The sequence below is a fragment of the Oncorhynchus keta genome, chromosome 27, assembly GCF_023373465.1.
Source record: "Oncorhynchus keta strain PuntledgeMale-10-30-2019 chromosome 27, Oket_V2, whole genome shotgun sequence".
In the NCBI taxonomy this organism is placed as follows: Eukaryota; Metazoa; Chordata; class Actinopteri; order Salmoniformes; family Salmonidae; genus Oncorhynchus; species Oncorhynchus keta.
Window position 1 is genome coordinate 4,332,057 of NC_068447.1, and position 21,639 is coordinate 4,353,695.

The 21,639-nt window shown below is 47.4% G+C and overlaps 1 pseudogene; it reads right to left on the reverse strand.

Moving 5' to 3' along the window:
• The window catches only part of LOC118383043 (synaptophysin-like), a 31,303-nt pseudogene that overhangs the window by 2,595 nt on the left and 7,069 nt on the right, over positions 1–21,639 (reverse strand).

Genomic DNA, 21,639 nt, shown 5'->3' on the forward strand with positions numbered 1-21,639 from the left:
CCGAGCTGCGGTCAGGTCACGACCCTTGACCCTCGACGAGCACACAGATGCAGTGACTGTTTCTGGAAGTTTCATCAGCTGTCCGGGAAGCTGGTTTCAGATGATTCTCTAAACTGACATTGGAGGCGGCTTATGGTAGAGAAATTAACATTAAGTTCTATGGCAACAGCTCTGGTGGACATTCATGCAATGAATTGCAATCTCCCTCAACTTGAGACATCTGTGGCATTGTGTTGTGTGACAAAACTGCACATTTTAGAGTGGTGTTTTATTGTCCCCAACACAAGGTGTAATGATCACGCTGTTTAATCAGCTTCAGGTGAAAGGAGAAATACTCACAAACAGGGATGTAAACAAATTTCTGCACAACATTTTTAGAGAAATAAGCTTTTTTTTAAAAACTTTTTCTCCCCAATTTCATGGTATCCAATTGTTAGTAGTTACTATCTTATATATTTCTGCACAACATTTTTAGAGAAATAAGCTTTTTTTAAAAAACTTTTTCTCCCCAATTTCATGGTATCCAATTGTTAGTAGTTACTATCTTATATATTTTCACTACAACTCTAATACGGGCTCAGGAGAGACGAAGGTCTGGTGACCTTGCACTGCGACCGGCACGCCACAGGAGTCGCTAGTGTGCGACGAGACAACCCGGACGATGCCAGGCCAATTGTGCGTCGCCAATTGTGCGTCGCCCCACGGACCTCCCGGTCGCGGCCGGCTGCGACAGAGCCTGGGCGAGAACCCAGAGTCTCTGGTGGCACAGCTAGCGCTGCAGTGCAGTGCCTTAGAGAACTGCGCCAGAGCCTGGGCGTGAACCCAGAGTCTCTGGTGGCTTAGCGAGCGCTGCAGTGCTTAGACCACTGCGCCACCTGGAGGCCAAATAAGCTTTTTTTTTGTGCCTATGGAACATTTCAGGAACATTTTATTTCATGAAACATGGGACCAACACTGTTGCGTTGATATATATTTTTTCAGTATATATATTTAAAAACAAATTCATACCACAGCAGTTCGGGCACAGGTTGACACTTATCTGTCTTGTCTTATCATGCCTGTACACACTATTCCCTTGGGACCCTCCCCAACTCACGATGAGTGGTCCCTTGTTGTTCTCCCGGTACTTCTCCAGGGCGAAGACGTAGACGCTGAGCGCAGCCATGGAGTAGAGGAAGGCAAACACACCGATGGTGACGAAGAACTCTGCCGAGGAAGAGTAGTCACCAACCAGGAAGAGACGCTCGGGTGTACCCCCCTTGCAGGTCGGGGCGTCAAAGTATACTTGGTGAAGCCTGAAGAAAGAGAGGAGCAGGAGGATAGTCACGGACCTTGTGATATGGAATAGTGTTTTGGAGGACGTTCCATTATTATCTATACTCGCATGATGAACAACCTTTGCCTTGGAGCTAAAGACTTATGTCTATAAGTCAGCAGGCCATAACAGTCCTGTTCAACAGAGAGAACAGAGAAACCTTGACTAACCTGAAAGGATACTCAAATTCCACCCATATACTCAGGTCGCTCTCGGTCCTGTTTTTACACTCCACACTCATCTTGAACATCCCGGAGTAACTCCCACATGTTGAGAATGCAAAGATGGCAAAGATCTGCAGGAAAGGAGGGAATAGAAGAGATAAGAGGACAGGAGAGGAGGAGTGAAGATAATAGAGAAGGAGAGGAGAGGAGAGGAGAGGAGAGGAGAGGAGAGGAGAGGAGAGGAGAGAGAGGAGAGGAGAGGAGAGGAGAGGAGAGGAGGAGTGAAGAAAATAGAGAAGGAGAGGAGAGGGAGAGGAGAGGAGAGGAGAGGAGAGGAGAGGAGAGGAGAGGAGAGGAGAGGAGAGAGAAGAATAGGATAGGAGAGGAGAGAAGAGAGAAGAAGAGGAGAGGAGAGAGAAGAAGAGGAGAGGAGAGAAGAGAGATGAAGAGGATAGGAGGAGAGAAGAGAGAAGAGGATAGAGAGGAGAGAAGAGAGAAGAAGAGGATAGGAGAAGAGAGAAGAAGAGGATAGGAGAGAGAAGAAGAGGATAGGAGGAGAGAGAAGAAGAGGATAGGAGAGAGAAAAAGAGGATAGGGGGAGAGAGAGAACAACAGGAGAGCAGAGAGAAGAAGAGAAGAGGAGAGGAGAGAAGAAGAGGATAGGAGAGGAGAGAAGAGAGTAGAAGAGGATAGGAGGAGAGAGAAGAAGAGGGAAGAGAAGAGAGAAGAAGAGGATAGGAGAGGAGAGAGAAGAAGAGGATAGGATAGGAGAGGAGAGAGAAGAAGAGGATAGGAGAGGAGAGAGAAGAAGAGGATAGGAGGAGAGAGAAGAAGAGGGAAGAGAAGAGAGAAGAAGAGGATAGGAGAGGAGAGAGAAGAGGATAGGAGAGGAGAGGAGAGAGAAGAAGAGGATAGGAGAGGAGAGAAGAGAGAAGAAGATGATAGGAGGAGAGAGAAGAAGAGGAGAGGAGAGGAGAGAGAGGAGAGGAGAGGAGAGGAGAGAGAGGAGAGGAGAGGAGAGGAGAAGAGAGAAGAAGAGATAGGAGGAGAGAGAAGAAGAGGATAGGAGAGAGAAGAAGAGGATTGGAGAGGAGAGGAGAGAGAAGAAGAGGAGATGAGATGAGATGAGATGAGAGGAGAGGAGAGGATAGAGAAGAAGAGGAAAGGAGAGGAGGGAAGAGAGAAGAAGAGGATATGAGAGGAGGGAAGAGAGAAGAAGAGGATAGGAGATGAGGGAATAGAGGATAGGAGAGGAGAGAGATGAAGAGGATAGGAGAGAGAGAGAGAAGAGGATAGGAGAGGAGAGGAGAGGAGAGGAGAGATAGAGGAGAGGAGAGGAGAGAAGAGAGAAGAAGAGGATAGGAGAGGAGAGAGAGAGAAGAATAGGATAGGAGAGGAGAGAAGAGGAGAGAGAGAGAAGAAGAGAAGAAGGGATAGGAGAGAGAAGAAGAAGGAAGAGGAGAGAGAGAGAGAGAAGAGGATAGGAGGAGAGAAGAAGAAGAGGATAGGAGAGAGAGAAGAGAGGATAGGAGAGGAGAGGAGAGGAGAGGAGAGGAAGAAGAGGATAGGAGAGGAGAGAGAGAGAGAAGAGAGGAGAGGGATAGGAGAGGAGAGGAGAGGAGAGAAGAAGAGGAGAGGAGAGGAGAGGAGAGGAGAGAGAAGAAGAGGATGGGAGAGGAGGGAAGAGAGAAGAAGAGGATAGGAGAGAGAAGAAGAGGATAGGAGGAGAAAAGAGAGAAGAGGATAGGAGAGGAGAGAGAAGAAGAGGATAGGAGAGGAGAGGGGAGAAGAGGATAGGAGAGGAGAGGATAGGAGAGGAGAGGAGAGGAGAGGAGAGGAGAGGAGAGGAGAGGAGAGGAGAGGAGAGGAGAGGAGAGAAGAGAGAAGAAGAGGATAGGAGAGGAGAGGAGAGAAGAGAAGAGAGAAGAAGAGGATAGGAGAGAGAAGAAGAGGATAGGAGGAGAGAGAAGAAGAGGATAGGAGAGAGAAGAAGAGGATTGGAGAGGAGAGGAGAGGATAGAGAAGAAGAGGAAAGGAGAGGAGGGAAGAGAGAAGAAGAGGATATGAGAGGAGGGAAGAGAGAAGAAGAGGATAGGAGATGAGGGAATAGAGGAGAGGAGGGAAGAGAGAAGAAGAGGATCGGAGAGGAGAGAAGAAGAGGAGTGAAGAGAAGAGAGAGGAAGAGGATAGGAGAGGAGAGAGAAGAAGAGGATAGGAGAGGAGAGAGAAGAAGAGGATAGGAGGAGGGAGACGAAGAGGAGAGGAGAGAAGAGAGATGAAGAGGACAGGAGGAGAGAAGAGAGAAGAGGATAGGAGAGGAGGGAAGAGAGAAGAAGAGGATATGAGAGGAGGGAAGAGAGAAGAAGAGGATAGGAGATGAGGGAATAGAGGAGAGGAGGGAGAGAAGAAGAGGATAGGAGAGAGAAGAAGAGGATAGGATAGGAGAGGAGAGGAGAGGAGAGGAGAGGAGAGGAGAGGAGAGGAGGGAAGAGAGAAGAAGAGGATAGGAGGAGAGAGAAGAAGAGGATAGGAGAGAGAAGAAGAGGATAGGATAGGATAGGAGAGGAGAGGAGAGGAGAGGAGAGGAGAGGAGAGGAGAGGAGAGGAGAGGTAGAGGAGAGATTAGAGAAGGAGAGGAGAGGGAGAGGAGAGGAGAGGAGAGGAGAGGAGAGAGAAGAAGAGGATAGGAGAGAGAAGAAGAGGATAGGATAGGAGAGGAGAGGATAGAGAGGGTCATGTCAGGATGAGCAGCATGGCTGGTGGGATTGTCATGCTGGAGGGTCATGTCAGGATGAGCAGTATGTCTGGTGGCATTGTAATGCTGGAGGGTCATGTCAGGATGAGCCTGCAGGAAGGGTACCACATGAGGGAGAAGGATGTATTCCCTGTAACGCACAACGTTGAGATTGCCTGCAATGACATCAAGCTCAGTGCGATGATGCTGTGACACACCGCCTCAGACCATGACAGACCCTCCACCTCCAAATCGATCCTGCTCCAGAGTACAGGCCTCGGTGTAACGTACAATCCAAGATGGCGTAGCAGTGCAGACGTGTTTTGTCGTTGTGTAAATATTGTTTTTTTTGTTTTTATATATATTTCAATATTTTTCAATATCTTTTCCATTTTTAAATTCAACATACCTTCCGCCTCACCCAATGTGATACTAATGTGCTATTTTTAGACCTTATAGTGCGAACCTCCATCAGAAGCTAGCCACCAGATGCTCACCAGCTAATTAGCTACTAGCTATTTAGTCATTGTTAGCCACTGTTAGCGGCCTTTACCTTTAGCTCAGACACCAGCCGCTTTAAGCCTGGATAATACCCGCCAGTCTGCACAGAGCGATATCAACGGGACTGTTTTTCTCCACTACATCGCCAGATTCCTGCCGTAAGCTGGACCATTACATGGACCATTACATTTATATTACATTTACATTACATTTACATTACATTTATATTACATTTATATTACATTTACATTACATTTACATTACATTTATATTACATTTACATTACATTTACACTACATTTACATTACATTTACATTACATTTACATTACATTTACACTACATTTACATTACATTTACATTACATTTACATTTACATTTACATGACATTTACATTACATTTACATTACATTTATATTACATTTACATTACATTTACATTACATTTATATTACATTTACATTACATTTACATTACATTTACATTACATTTTTACATTTATTACATTTAAGTCATTTAGCAGACGCTCTTATCCAGAGCATTTAGCAGACTTTACAAATTGGTGCATTCACCTTATGACATCCAGTGGAACAGCCACTTTACAATGGTGCATCTAAATCTTTTAAGGGGGGTGAGAAGGATTACTTTATCCTATCCTAGGTATTCCTTAAAGAGGTGGGGTTTCAGGTGTCTCCGGAAGGTGGTGATTGACTCCGCTGTCCTGGTGTCGTGAGGGAGTTTGTTCCACCATTGGGGGGCCAGAGCAGCGAACAGTTTTGACTGGGCTGAGCGGGAACTGTACTTCCTCATTACTCCAGATCATCGCAGCTAGCTAGCTGAACCTTGCACTGTAATAGGAGGAAGAAATGTATTCAGGAAAACAAACCCACTGGGCGCCTCAAACCCACTGGTGGGCGCCTCAAACCCACTGGGCGCCTCAAACCCACTGGTGGGCGCCTCAAACCCACTGGTGGGCGCCTCAAACCCACTGGGCGCCTCAAACCCACTGGGCGCCTCAAACCCACTGGTGGGCACCTCAAACCCACTGGGCGCCTCAAACCCACTGGGCGCCTCAAACCCACTGGGCGCCTCAAACCCACTGGGCGCCTCAAACCCACTGGGCGCCTCAAACCCACTGGGCGCCTCAAACCCACTGGTGCCTCAAACCCACTGGTGGGCGCCTCAAACCCACTGGGCGCCTCAAACCCACTGGTGGGCGCCTCAAACCCACTGGGCGCCTCAAACCCACTGGGCGCCTCAAACCCACTGGTGGGCGCCTCAAACCCACTGGGCGCCTCAAACCCACTGGGCGCCTCAAACCCACTGGGCGCCTCAAACCCACTGGGTGCCTCAAACCCACTGGTGGGCGCCTCAAACCCACTGGGCGCCTCAAACCCACTGGGCGCCTCAAACCCACTGGGCGCCTCAAACCCACTGGGCGCCTCAAACCCACTGGGCGCCTCAAACCCACTGGTGGGCGCCTCAAACCCACTGGTGGGCGCCTCAAACCCACTGGGCGCCTCAAACCCACTGGGCGCCTCAAACCCACTGGGCGCCTCAAACCCACTGGTGGGCGCCTCAAACCCACTGGTGGGCGCCTCAAACCCACTGGGCGCCTCAAACCCACTGGGCGCCTCAAACCCACTGGTGGGCGCCTCAAACCCACTGGGCGCCTCAAACCCACTGGTGGGCGCCTCAAACCCACTGGTGGGCGCCTCAAACCCACTGGGCGCCTCAAACCCACTGGGCGCCTCAAACCCACTGGTGGGCACCTCAAACCCACTGGGCGCCTCAAACCCACTGGGCGCCTCAAACCCACTGGGCGCCTCAAACCCACTGGGCGCCTCAAACCCACTGGGCGCCTCAAACCCACTGGGCGCCTCAAACCCACTGGGTGCCTCAAACCCACTGGTGGGCGCCTCAAACCCACTGGGCGCCTCAAACCCACTGGTGGGCGCCTCAAACCCACTGGGCGCCTCAAACCCACTGGGCGCCTCAAACCCACTGGTGGGCGCCTCAAACCCACTGGGCGCCTCAAACCCACTGGGCGCCTCAAACCCACTGGGCGCCTCAAACCCACTGGGTGCCTCAAACCCACTGGTGGGCGCCTCAAACCCACTGGGCGCCTCAAACCCACTGGGCGCCTCAAACCCACTGGGCGCCTCAAACCCACTGGGCGCCTCAAACCCACTGGTGGGCGCCTCAAACCCACTGGTGGGCGCCTCAAACCCACTGGTGGGCGCCTCAAACCCACTGGGCGCCTCAAACCCACTGGGCGCCTCAAACCCACTGGGCGCCTCAAACCCACTGGGCGCCTCAAACCCACTGGGCGCCTCACACCCACTGGGCGCCTCAAACCCACTGGGTGCCTCAAAACCACTGGTGGGCGCCTCAAACCCACTGGGCGCCTCAAACCCACTGGGCGCCTCAAACCCACTGGTGGGCGCCTCAAACCCACTGGTGGGCGCCTCAAACCCACTGGGCGCCTCAAACCCACTGGGCGCCTCAAACCCACTGGGCGCCTCAAACCCACTGGGCGCCTCAAACCCACTGGGCTCCTCAAACCCACTGGGCGCCTCAAACCCACTGGGCGCCTCAAACCCACTGGGCGCCTCAAACCCACTGGTCGCCTCAAACCCACTGGGCGCCTCAAACCCACTGGTGGGCGCCTCAAACCCACTGGGCACCTCAAACCCACTGGGCGCCTCAAACCCACAGGGCGCCTCAAACCCACTGGTGGGCACCTCAAACCCACTGGGCGCCTCAAACCCACTGGGCGCCTCAAACCCACTGGGCGCCTCAAACCCACTGGTGGGCGCCTCAAACCCACTGGTGGGCGCCTCAAACCCACTGGGCGCCTCAAACCCACTGGTGGGCGCCTCAAACCCACTGGGCGCCTCAAACCCACTGGGCGCCTCAAACCCACTGGGCGCCTCAAACCCACTGGGCACCTCAAACCCACTGGGCGCCTCAAACCCACTGGGCGCCTCAAACCCACTGGTGGGCGCCTCAAACCCACCGGGCGCCTCAAACCCACTGGGCGCCTCAAACCCACTGGGCGCCTCAAACCCACTGGGCGCCTCAAACCCACTGGGCGCCTCAAACCCACTGGTGGGCGCCTCAAACCCACTGGTGGGCGCCTCAAACCCACTGGGCGCCTCAAACCCACTGGGCGCCTCAAACCCACTGGGCGCCTCAAACCCACTGGGCGCCTCAAACCCACTGGGCGCCTCAAACCCACTGGGCGCCTCAAACCCACTGGGCGCCTCAAACCCACTGGGCGCCTCAAACCCACTGGGCGCCTCAAACCCACTGGGCGCCTCAAACCCACTGGGCGCCTCAAACCCACTGGGCGCCTCAAACCCACTGGGCACCTCAAACCCACTGGGCGCCTCAAACCCACTGGGCGCCTCAAACCCACTGGGCGCCTGGCGCCTCAAACCCACTGGGCGCCTCAAACCCACTGGGCGCCTCAAACCCACCTGGGCGCCTCAAACCCACTGGGCGCCTCAAACCCACTGGGCGCCTCAAACCCACTGGGCGCCTCAAACCCACTGGGCGCCTCAAACCCACTGGGCGCCTCAAACCCACTGGGCGCCTCAAACCCACTGGGCGCCTCAAACCCACTGGGCACCTCAAACCCACTGGGCGCCTCAAACCCACTGGGCGCCTCAAACCCACTGGTGGGCGCCTCAAACCCACCGGGCGCCTCAAACCCACTGGGCGCCTCAAACCCACTGGGCGCCTCAAACCCACTGGGCGCCTCAAACCCACTGGGTGCCTCAAACCCACTGGTGGGCGCCTCAAACCCACTGGGCGCCTCAAACCCACTGGGCGCCTCAAACCCACTGGGCGCCTCAAACCCACTGGGCGCCTCAAACCCACTGGGCGCCTCAAACCCACTGGGCGCCTCAAACCCACTGGGCGCCTCACACCCACTGGGCGCCTCAAACCCACTGGGTGCCTCAAAACCACTGGTGGGCGCCTCAAACCCACTGGTGGGCGCCTCAAACCCACTGGTGGGCGCCTCAAACCCACTGGGCGCCTCAAACCCACTGGGCGCCTCCAACCCACTGGGCGCCTCAAACCCACTGGGCGCCTCAAACCCACTGGGCGCCTCACACCCACTGGGCGCCTCAAACCCACAGGGTGCCTCAAACCACTGGTGGGCGCCTCAAACCCACTGGGCGCCTCAAACCCACTGGGCGCCTCAAACCCACTGGGCGCCTCAAACCCACTGGGCTCCTCAAACCCACTGGGCGCCTCAAACCCACTGGGCGCCTCAAACCCACTGGGCGCCTCAAACCCACTGGTCGCCTCAAACCCACTGGGCGCCTCAAACCCACTGGTGGGCGCCTCAAACCCACTGGGCACCTCAAACCCACTGGGCGCCTCAAACCCACTGGGCGCCTCAAACCCACTGGGCGCCTCAAACCCACTGGGCGCCTCAAACCCACTGGTGGGCGCCTCAAACCCACTGGTGGGCACCTCAAACCCACTGGGCGCCTCAAACCCACTGGGCGCCTCAAACCCACTGGGCGCCTCAAACCCACTGGTGGGCGCCTCAAACCCACTGGTGGGCGCCTCAAACCCACTGGGCGCCTCAAACCCACTGGTGGGCGCCTCAAACCCACTGGGCGCCTCAAACCCACTGGGCGCCTCAAACCCACTGGGCACCTCAAACCCACTGGGCGCCTCAAACCCACTGGGCGCCTCAAACCCACTGGTGGGCGCCTCAAACCCACCGGGCGCCTCAAACCCACTGGGCGCCTCAAACCCACTGGGCGCCTCAAACCCACTGGGCGCCTCAAACCCACTGGTGGGCGCCTCAAACCCACTGGTGGGCGCCTCAAACCCACTGGGCGCCTCAAACCCACTGGGCGCCTCAAACCCACTGGGCGCCTCAAACCCACTGGGCGCCTCAAACCCACTGGGCTCCTCAAACCCACTGGGCGCCTCAAACCCACTGGGCGCCTCAAACCCACTGGGCGCCTCAAACCCACTGGGGCCTCAAACCCACTGGGCTCCTCAAACCCACTGGGCGCCTCAAACCCACTGGGCGCCTCAAACCCACTGGGCGCCTCAAACCCACTGGGCTCCTCAAACCCACTGGGCACCTCAAACCCACTGGGCGCCTCAAACCCCCTGGGCGCCTCAAACCCAGGCAACAGCCTGGGGGCCACTCACGACCCCAAGCGACAACAAACACAATAATCTCACTGGCCATCCTATTGAAGTAGCCTTCCAGATTAGGAAGCTGCTTCCCGTCTAGGTCTAATCCCACTGTTTTCTGCTTTCAGGATCTATGTTACATAGAATACACACAAAACGGTGAAACGCATGGTCAGTTCGGATACCACACTGTAGTTATTCATTATCTTGGTGTTGATGTGTGTCACCAGAGTTATCTAGCTGGTACTGTTGCCTGACTGTGATGACCTGGGCGTCAGGGTGTCATGACTCACCGCGGCCACCAGATGTCGCCACGACTCTCTCCATTATGTTGTTGTTAGGGTTAATTACATATTATCACACCAACAGATGAGAAGGAAGTGAATCTGAAGTGTTGTAGGACGAGAGGTCCCACCGGTACGGCGCTGCCTTTCAAATTATTTTTTTTTTTTTGCATGATTAAACTTTCAGTTGTGACTCACGTAGAAGTGAATCTCTCATGAGGATAGTTTGCCTCCTGTTTTGTGTGAGGGCCATAGTACAGCGTAGAGGGTTCTAACAGCCCTGGTCGGCGAATCACTGCAGTAGGAGAATACCACTGAAATAGTGCTGTCTGCTACTCTAGAATACCACTGAAATAGTGCTGTCTGCTACTCTAGAATACCACTGAAATAGTGCTGTCTGCTACTCTAGAATACCACTGAAATAGTGCTGTCTGCTACTCTAGAATACCACTGAAATAGTGCTGTTTGCTACTCTAGAATACCACTGAAATAGTGCTGTCTGCTACTCTAGAATACCACTGAAATAGTGCTGTCTGCTACACTAGAATACCACTGAAATAGTGCTGTCTGCTACTCTAGAATACCACTGAAATAGTGCTGTCTGCTACACTAGAATACCACTGAAATAGTGCTGTCTGCTACACTAGAATACCACTGAAATAGTGCTGTCTGCTACACTAGAATACCACTGAAATAGTGCTGTCTGCTACACTAGAATACCACTGAAATAGTGCTGTCTGCTACTCTAGAATACCACTGAAATAGTGCTGTCTGCTACTCTAGAATACCACTGAAATAGTGCTGTCTGCTACTCTAGAATACCACTGAAATAGTGGTGTCTGCTACTCTAGAATACCACTGAAATAGTGCTGTCTGCTACTCTAGAATACCACTGAAATAGTGCTGTCTGCTACTCTAGAATACCACTGAAATAGTGCTGTCTGCTACTCTAGAATACCACTGAAATAGTGGTGTCTGCTACTCTAGAATACCACTGAAATAGTGCTGTCTGCTACACTAGAATACCACTGAAATAGTGCTGTCTGCTACTCTAGAATACCACTGAAATAGTGCTGTCTGCTACTCTAGACTACCACTGAAATAGTGCTGTCTGCTACACTAGAATACCACTGAAATAGTGCTGTCTGCTACTCTAGAATACCACTGAAATAGTGCTGTCTGCTACTCTAGAATACCACTGAAATAGTGCTGTTTGCTACTCTAGAATACCACTGAAATAGTGCTGTCTGCTACTCTAGAATACCACTGAAATAGTGCTGTCTGCTACTCTAGAATACCACTGAAATAGTGCTGTCTGCTACACTAGAATACCACTGAAATAGTGCTGTCTGCTACACTAGAATACCACTGAAATAGTGCTGTCTGCTACACTAGAATACCACTGAAATAGTGCTGTCTGCTACTCTAGAATACCACTGAAATAGTGCTGCTCTGCTACACTAGAATACCACTGAAATAGTGCTGTCTGCTACACTAGAATACCACTGAAATAGTGCTGTCTGCTACACTAGAATACCACTGAAATAGTGCTGTCTGCTACTCTAGAATACCACTGAAATAGTGCTGTCTGCTACTCTAGAATACCACTGAAATAGTGCTGTTTGCTACTCTAGAATACCACTGAAATAGTGCTGTCTGCTACTCTAGAATACCACTGAAATAGTGCTGTCTGCTACACTAGAATACCACTGAAATAGTGCTGTCTGCTACTCTAGAATACCACTGAAATAGTGCTGTCTGCTACACTAGAATACCACTGAAATAGTGCTGTCTGCTACACTAGAATACCACTGAAATAGTGCTGTCTGCTACACTAGAATACCACTGAAATAGTGCTGTCTGCTACACTAGAATAACACTGAAATAGTGCTGTCTGCTACACTAGAATACCACTGAAATAGTGCTGTCTGCTACACTAGAATACCACTGAAATAGTGCTGTCTGCTACTCTAGACTACCACTGAAATAGTGCTGTTTGCTACTCTAGAATACCACTGAAATAGTGCTGTCTGCTACACTAGAATACCACTGAAATAGTGGTGTCTGCTACTCTAGACTACCACTGAAATAGTGCTGTCTGCTACTCTAGAATACCACTGAAATAGTGCTGTTTGCTACTCTAGAATACCACTGAAATAGTGCTGTCTGCTACTCTAGAATACCACTGAAATAGTGCTGTCTGCTACACTAGAATACCACTGAAATAGTGCTGTCTGCTACTCTAGAATACCACTGAAATAGTGCTGTCTGCTACACTAGAATACCACTGAAATAGTGCTGTCTGCTACTCTAGAATACCACTGAAATAGTGCTGTTTGCTACTCTAGAATACCACTGAAATAGTGCTGTCTGCTACTCTAGAATACCACTGAAATAGTGCTGTCTGCTACTCTAGAATACCACTGAAATAGTGCTGTCTGCTACTCTAGAATACCACTGAAATAGTGCTGTCTGCTACACTAGAATACCACTGAAATAGTGCTGTCTGCTACTAGAATACCACTGAAATAGTGCTGTCTGCTACACTAGAATACCACTGAAATAGTGCTGTCTGCTACACTAGAATACCACTGAAATAGTGCTGTCTGCTACACTAGAATACCACTGAAATAGTGCTGTCTGCTACTCTAGAATACCACTGAAATAGTGCTGTCTGCTACACTAGAATACCACTGAAATAGTGCTGTCTGCTACACTAGAATACCACTGAAATAGTGCTGTCTGCTACACTAGAATACCACTGAAATAGTGCTGTCTGCTACTCTAGAATACCACTGAAATAGTGCTGTCTGCTACTCTAGAATACCACTGAAATAGTGCTGTCTGCTACTCTAGAATACCACTGAAATAGTGCTGTCTGCTACTCTAGAATACCACTGAAATAGTGCTGTCTGCTACACTAGAATACCACTGAAATAGTGCTGTCTGCTACACTAGAATACCACTGAAATAGTGCTGTCTGCTACCCACTAGAATACCACTGAAATAGTGCTGTCTGCTACACTAGAATACCACTGAAATAGTGCTGTCTGCTACTCTAGAATACCACTGAAATAGTGCTGTCTGCTACTCTAGAATACCACTGAAATAGTGCTGTCTGCTACTCTAGAATACCACTGAAATAGTGCTGTCTGCTACTCTAGAATACCACTGAAATAGTGCTGTCTGCTACACTAGAATACCACTGAAATAGTGCTGTCTGCTACTCTAGAATACCACTGGAAATAGTGCTGTCTGCTACTCTAGAATACCACTGAAATAGTGTTGTCTGCTACTCTAGAATACCACTGAAATAGTGCTGTCTGCTACTCTAGAATACCACTGAAATAGTGTTGTCTGCTACTCTAGAATACCACTGAAATAGTGCTGTCTGCTACTCTAGAATACCACTGAAATAGTGCTGTCTGCTACACTAGAATACCACTGAAATAGTGCTGTCTGCTACTCTAGAATACCACTGAAATAGTGTTGTCTGCTACTCTAGAATACCACTGAAATAGTGCTGTCTGCTACTCTAGAATACCACTGAAATAGTGCTGTCTGCTACTCTAGAATACCACTGAAATAGTGCTGTCTGCTACTCTAGAATACCACTGAAATAGTGCTGTCTGCTACTCTAGAATACCACTGAAATAGTGCTGTTTGCTACTCTAGAATACCACTGAAATAGTGCTGTCTGCTACTCTAGAATACCACTGAAATAGTGCTGTCTGCTACTCTAGAATACCACTGAAATAGTGCTGTCTGCTACTCTAGAATACCACTGAAATAGTGCTGTCTGCTACTCTAGAATACCACTGAAATAGTGCTGTCTGCTACACTAGAATACCACTGAAATAGTGCTGTCTGCTACACTAGAATACCACTGAAATAGTGCTGTCTGCTACACTAGAATACCACTGAAATAGTGCTGTCTGCTACACTAGAATACCACTGAAATAGTGCTGTCTGCTACACTAGAATACCACTGAAATAGTGCTGTCTGCTACTCTAGAATACCACTGAAATAGTGCTGTCTGCTACTCTAGAATACCACTGAAATAGTGCTGTCTGCTACTCTAGAATACCACTGAAATAGTGCTGTCTGCTACTCTAGAATACCACTGAAATAGTGCTGTCTGCTACTCTAGAATACCACTGAAATAGTGCTGTCTGCTACTCTAGAATACCACTGAAATAGTGCTGTCTGCTACTCTAGAATACCACTGAAATAGTGCTGTCTGCTACACTAGAATACCACTGAAATAGTGCTGTCTGCTACACTAGAATACCACTGAAATAGTGCTGTCTGCTACACTAGAATACCACTGAAATAGTGCTGTCTGCTACACTAGAATACCACTGAAATAGTGCTGTCTGCTACTCTAGAATACCACTGAAATAGTGCTGTCTGCTACTCTAGAATACCACTGAAATAGTGCTGTCTGCTACTCTAGAATACCACTGAAATAGTGCTGTCTGCTACTCTAGAATACCACTGAAATAGTGCTGTCTGCTACTCTAGAATACCACTGAAATGAAATAGTGCTGTCTGCTACTCTAGAATACCACTGAAATAGTGCTGTCTGCTACACTAGAATACCACTGAAATAGTGCTGTCTGCTACACTAGAATACCACTGAAATAGTGCTGTCTGCTACACTAGAATACCACTGAAATAGTGCTGTCTGCTACACTAGAATACCACTGAAATAGTGCTGTCTGCTACTCTAGAATACCACTGAAATAGTGCTGTCTGCTACTCTAGAATACCACTGAAATAGTGCTGTCTGCTACTCTAGAATACCACTGAAATAGTGCTGTTTGCTACTCTAGAATACCACTGAAATAGTGCTGTCTGCTACTCTAGAATACCACTGAAATAGTGCTGTCTGCTACACTAGAATACCACTGAAATAGTGCTGTCTGCTACACTAGAATACCACTGAAATAGTGCTGTCTGCTACACTAGAATACCACTGAAATAGTGCTGTCTGCTACACTAGAATACCACTGAAATAGTGCTGTCTGCTACACTAGAATACCACTGAAATAGTGCTGTCTGCTACACTAGAATAACACTGAAATAGTGCTGTCTGCTACACTAGAATACCACTGAAATAGTGCTGTCTGCTACACTAGAATACCACTGAAATAGTGCTGTCTGCTACTCTAGAATACCACTGAAATAGTGCTGTCTGCTACTCTAGAATACCACTGAAATAGTGCTGTCTGCTACTCTAGAATACCACTGAAATAGTGCTGTCTGCTACTCTAGAATACCACTGAAATAGTGCTGTCTGCTACTCTAGAATACCACTGAAATAGTGCTGTCTGCTACTCTAGAATACCACTGAAATAGTGCTGTCTGCTACTCTAGAATACCACTGAAATAGTGCTGTCTGCTACTCTAGAATACCACTGAAATAGTGCTGTCTGCTACTCTAGAATACCACTGAAATAGTGCTGTCTGCTACACTAGAATACCACTGAAATAGTGCTGTCTGCTACTCTAGAATACCACTGAAATAGTGCTGTCTGCTACTCTAGAATACCACTGAAATAGTGCTGTCTGCTACTCTAGAATACCACTGAAATAGTGCTGTCTGCTACTCTAGAATACCACTGAAATAGTGCTGTCTGCTACTCTAGAATACCACTGAAATAGTGCTGTCTGCTACACTAGAATACCACTGAAATAGTGCTGTCTGCTACACTAGAATACCACTGAAATAGTGCTGTCTGCTACACTAGAATACCACTGAAATAGTGCTGTCTGCTACACTAGAATACCACTGAAATAGTGCTGTCTGCTACTCTAGAATACCACTGAAATAGTGCTGTCTGCTACTCTAGAATACCACTGAAATAGTGCTGTCTGCTACACTAGAATACCACTGAAATAGTGCTGTCTGCTACACTAGAATACCACTGAAATAGTGCTGTCTGCTACTCTAGAATACCACTGAAATAGTGCTGTCTGCTACTCTAGAATACCACTGAAATAGTGCTGTCTGCTACTCTAGAATACCACTGAAATAGTGCTGTCTGCTACTCTAGAATACCACTGAAATAGTGCTGTCTGCTACACTAGAATACCACTGAAATAGTGCTGTCTGCTACACTAGAATACCACTGAAATAGTGCTGTCTGCTACACTAGAATACCACTGAAATAGTGCTGTCTGCTACACTAGAATACCACTGAAATAGTGCTGTCTGCTACTCTAGAATACCACTGAAATAGTGCTGTCTGCTACTCTAGAATACCACTGAAATAGTGCTGTCTGCTACTCTAGAATACCACTGAAATAGTGCTGTCTGCTACTCTAGAATACCACTGAAATAGTGCTGTCTGCTACACTAGAATACCACTGAAATAGTGCTGTCTGCTACTCTAGAATACCACTGAAATAGTGCTGTCTGCTACTCTAGAATACCACTGAAATAGTGTTGTCTGCTACTCTAGAATACCACTGAAATAGTGTTGTCTGCTACACTAGAATACCACTGAAATAGTGCTGTCTGCTACTCTAGAATACCACTGAAATAGTGCTGTCTGCTACTCTAGAATACCACTGAAATAGTGCTGTCTGCTACACTAGAATACCACTGAAATAGTGCTGTCTGCTACTCTAGAATACCACTGAAATAGTGCTGTCTGCTACTCTAGAATACCACTGAAATAGTGCTGTCTGCTACTCTAGAATACCACTGAAATAGTGCTGTCTGCTACACTAGAATACCACTGAAATAGTGCTGTCTGCTACTCTAGAATACCACTGAAATAGTGCTGTCTGCTACTCTAGAATACCACTGAAATAGTGCTGTCTGCTACTCTAGAATACCACTGAAATAGTGCTGTTTGCTACTCTAGAATACCACTGAAATAGTGCTGTCTGCTACTCTAGAATACCACTGAAATAGTGCTGTTTGCTACTCTAGAATACCACTGAAATAGTGCTGTCTGCTACTCTAGAATACCACTGAAATAGTGCTGTTTGCTACTCTAGAATACCACTGAAATAGTGCTGTCTGCTACTCTAGAATACCACTGAAATAGTGCTGTCTGCTACACTAGAATACCACTGAAATAGTGCTGTCTGCTACTCTAGAATACCACTGAAATAGTGCTGTCTGCTACTCTAGAATACCACTGAAATAGTGCTGTCTGCTACACTAGAATACCACTGAAATAGTGCTGTCTGCTACTCTAGAATACCACTGAAATAGTGCTGTCTGCTACACTAGAATACCACTGAAATAGTGCTGTCTGCTACTCTAGAATACCACTGAAATAGTGCTGTCTGCTACACTAGAATACCACTGAAATAGTGCTGTCTGCTACTCTAGAATACCACTGAAATAGTGCTGTCTGCTACTCTAGAATACCACTGAAATAGTGCTGTCTGCTACACTAGAATACCACTGAAATAGTGCTGTCTGCTACTCTAGAATACCACTGAAATAGTGCTGTCTGCTACTCTAGAATACCACTGAAATAGTGCTGTCTGCTACTCTAGAATACCACTGAAATAGTGCTGTCTGCTACTCTAGAATACCACTGAAATAGTGCTGTCTGCTACACTAGAATACCACTGAAATAGTGCTGTCTGCTACACTAGAATACCACTGAAATAGTGCTGTCTGCTACTCTAGAATACCACTGAAATAGTGCTGTCTGCTACACTAGAATACCACTGAAATAGTGCTGTCTGCTACACTAGAATACCACTGAAATAGTGCTGTCTGCTACTCTAGAATACCACTGAAATAGTGCTGTCTGCTACACTAGAATACCACTGAAATAGTGCTGTCTGCTACACTAGAATACCACTGAAATAGTGCTGTCTGCTACTCTAGAATACCACTGAAATAGTGCTGTCTGCTACTCTACAATACCACTGAAATAGTGGTGTCTGCTACTCTAGAATACCACTGAAATAGTGCTGTCTGCTACTCTAGAATACCACTGAAATAGTGTTGTCTGCTACTCTAGAATACCACTGAAATAGTGCTGTCTGCTACTCTAGAATACCACTGAAATAGTGCTGTTTGCTACACTAGAATACCACTGAAATAGTGTTGTCTGCTACACTAGAATACCACTGAAATAGTGCTGTCTGCTACTCTAGAATACCACTGAAATAGTGGTGTCTGCTACTCTAGAATACCACTGAAATAGTGCTGTCTGCTACTCTAGAATACCACTGAAATAGTGCTGTCTGCTACTCTAGAATACCACTGAAATAGTGCTGTCTGCTACTCTAGAATACCACTGAAATAGTGGTGTCTGCTACTCTAGAATACCACTGAAATAGTGCTGTCTGCTACTCTAGAATACCACTGAAATAGTGTTGTCTGCTACTCTAGAATACCACTGAAATAGTGTTGTCTGCTACACTAGAATACCACTGAAATAGTGTTGTCTGCTACTCTAGAATACCACTGAAATAGTGTTGTCTGCTACTCTAGAATACCACTGAAATAGTGCTGTCTGCTACACTAGAATACCACTGAAATAGTGCTGTCTGCTACTCTAGAATACCACTGAAATAGTGTTGTCTGCTACTCTAGAATACCACTGAAATAGTGTTGTCTGCTACTCTAGAATACCACTGAAATAGTGCTGTCTGCTACACTAGAATACCACTGAAATAGTGCTGTCTGCTACTCTAGAATACCACTGAAATAGTGCTGTCTGCTACTCTAGAATACCACTGAAATAGTGCTGTCTGCTACTCTAGAATACCACTGAAATAGTGCTGTTTGCTACTCTAGACTACCACTGAAATAGTGTTGTCTGCTACTCTAGAATACCACTGAAATAGTGCTGTTTGCTACACTAGAATACCACTGAAATAGTGCTGTCTGCTACTCTAGAATACCACTGAAATAGTGTTGTCTGCTACACTAGAATACCACTGAAATAGTGCTGTCTGCTACACTAGAATACCACTGAAATAGTGCTGTCTGCTACTCTAGAATACCACTGAAATAGTGCTGTCTGCTACACTAGAATACCACTGAAATAGTGCTGTCTGCTACTCTAGAATACCACTGAAATAGTGCTGTCTGCTACACTAGAATACCACTGAAATAGTGTTGTCTGCTACACTAGAATACCACTGAAATAGTGCTGTTTGCTACACTAGAATACCACTGAAATAGTGCTGTTTGCTACACTAGAATACCACTGAAATAGTGCTGTTTGCTACACTAGAATACCACTGAAATAGTGCTGTCTGCTACACTAGAATACCACTGAAATAGTGTTGTCTGCTACTCTAGAATACCACTGAAATAGTGCTGTCTGCTACACTAGAATACCACTGAAATAGTGCTGTCTGCTACACTAGAATACCACTGAAATAGTGCTGTCTGCTACACTAGAATACCACTGAAATAGTGCTGTCTGCTACTCTAGAATACCACTGAAATAGTGCTGTCTGCTACACTAGAATACCACTGAAATAGTGCTGTCTGCTACTCTAGAATACCACTGAAATAGTGCTGTTTGCTACTCTAGAATACCACTGAAATAGTGCTGTCTGCTACACTAGAATACCACTGAAATAGTGCTGTCTGCTACTCTAGAATACCACTGAAATAGTGCTGTCTGCTACTCTAGAATACCACTGAAATAGTGCTGTCTGCTACTCTAGAATACCACTGAAATAGTGCTGTTTGCTACTCTAGAATAACACTGAAATAGTGCTGTCTGCTACACTAGAATACCACTGAAATAGTGCTGTTTGCTACTCTAGAATACCACTGAAATAGTGCTGTCTGCTACTCTAGAATACCACTGAAATAGTGCTGTCTGCTACTCTAGAATACCACTGAAATAGTGCTGTTTGCTACTCTAGAATACCACTGAAATAGTGCTGTCTGCTACACTAGAATACCACTGAAATAGTGCTGTCTGCTACTCTAGAATACCACTGAAATAGTGCTGTTTGCTACTCTAGAATACCACTGAAATAGTGCTGTCTGCTACTCTAGAATACCACTGAAATAGTGCTGTCTGCTACTCTAGAATACCACTGAAATAGTGCTGTCTGCTACTCTAGAATACCACTGAAATAGTGCTGTCTGCTACACTAGAATACCACTGAAATAGTGCTGTCTGCTACTCTAGAATACCACTGAAATAGTGCTGTTTGCTACTCTAGAATACCACTGAAATAGTGCTGTCTGCTACTCTAGAATACCACTGAAATAGTGCTGTTTGCTACTCTAGAATACCACTGAAATAGTGTTGTCTGCTACACTAGAATACCACTGAAATAGTGCTGTCTGCTACACTAGAATACCACTGAAATAGTGCTGTCTGCTACTCTAGACTACCACTGAAATAGTGCTGTTTGCTACTCTAGAATACCACTGAAATAGTGCTGTCTGCTACACTAGAATACCACTGAAATAGTGGTGTCTGCTACTCTAGACTACCACTGAAATAGTGCTGTCTGCTACTCTAGAATACCACTGAAATAGTGCTGTTTGCTACTCTAGAATACCACTGAAATAGCGCTGTCTGCTACTCTAGAATACCACTGAAATAGTGCTGTCTGCTACACTAGAATACCACTGAAATAGTGCTGTTTGCTACTCTAGAATACCACTGAAATAGTGCTGTCTGCTACACTAGAATACCACTGAAATAGTGCTGTCTGCTACTCTAGAATACCACTGAAATAGTGCTGTTTGCTACTCTAGAATACCACTGAAATAGTGTTGTCTGCTACACTAGAATACCACTGAAATAGTGCTGTCTGCTACTCTAGAATACCACTGAAATAGTGCTGTTTGCTACTCTAGAATACCACTGAAATAGTGCTGTCTGCTACTCTAGAATACCACTGAAATAGTGCTGTCTGCTACTCTAGAATACCACTGAAATAGTGCTGTCTGCTACACTAGAATACCACTGAAATAGTGCTGTTTGCTACTCTAGAATACCACTGAAATAGCGCTGTCTGCTACTCTAGAATACCACTGAAATAGTGCTGTCTGCTACACTAGAATACCACTGAAATAGTGCTGTTTGCTACTCTAGAATACCACTGAAATAGTGCTGTCTGCTACTCTAGAATACCACTGAAATAGTGCTGTCTGCTACTCTAGAATACCACTGAAATAGTGCTGTCTGCTACTCTAGAATACCACTGAAATAGTGCTGTCTGCTACTCTAGAATACCACTGAAATAGTGCTGTCTGCTACTCTAGAATACCACTGAAATAGTGCTGTCTGCTACTCTAGACTACCACTGAAATAGTGCTGTTTGCTACTCTAGAATACCACTGAAATAGTGCTGTCTGCTACTCTAGAATACCACTGAAATAGTGCTGTCTGCTACTCTAGAATACCACTGAAATAGTGCTGTCTGCTACTCTAGAATACCACTGAAATAGTGTTGTCTGCTACTCTAGAATACCACTGAAATAGTGCTGTCTGCTACTCTAGAATACC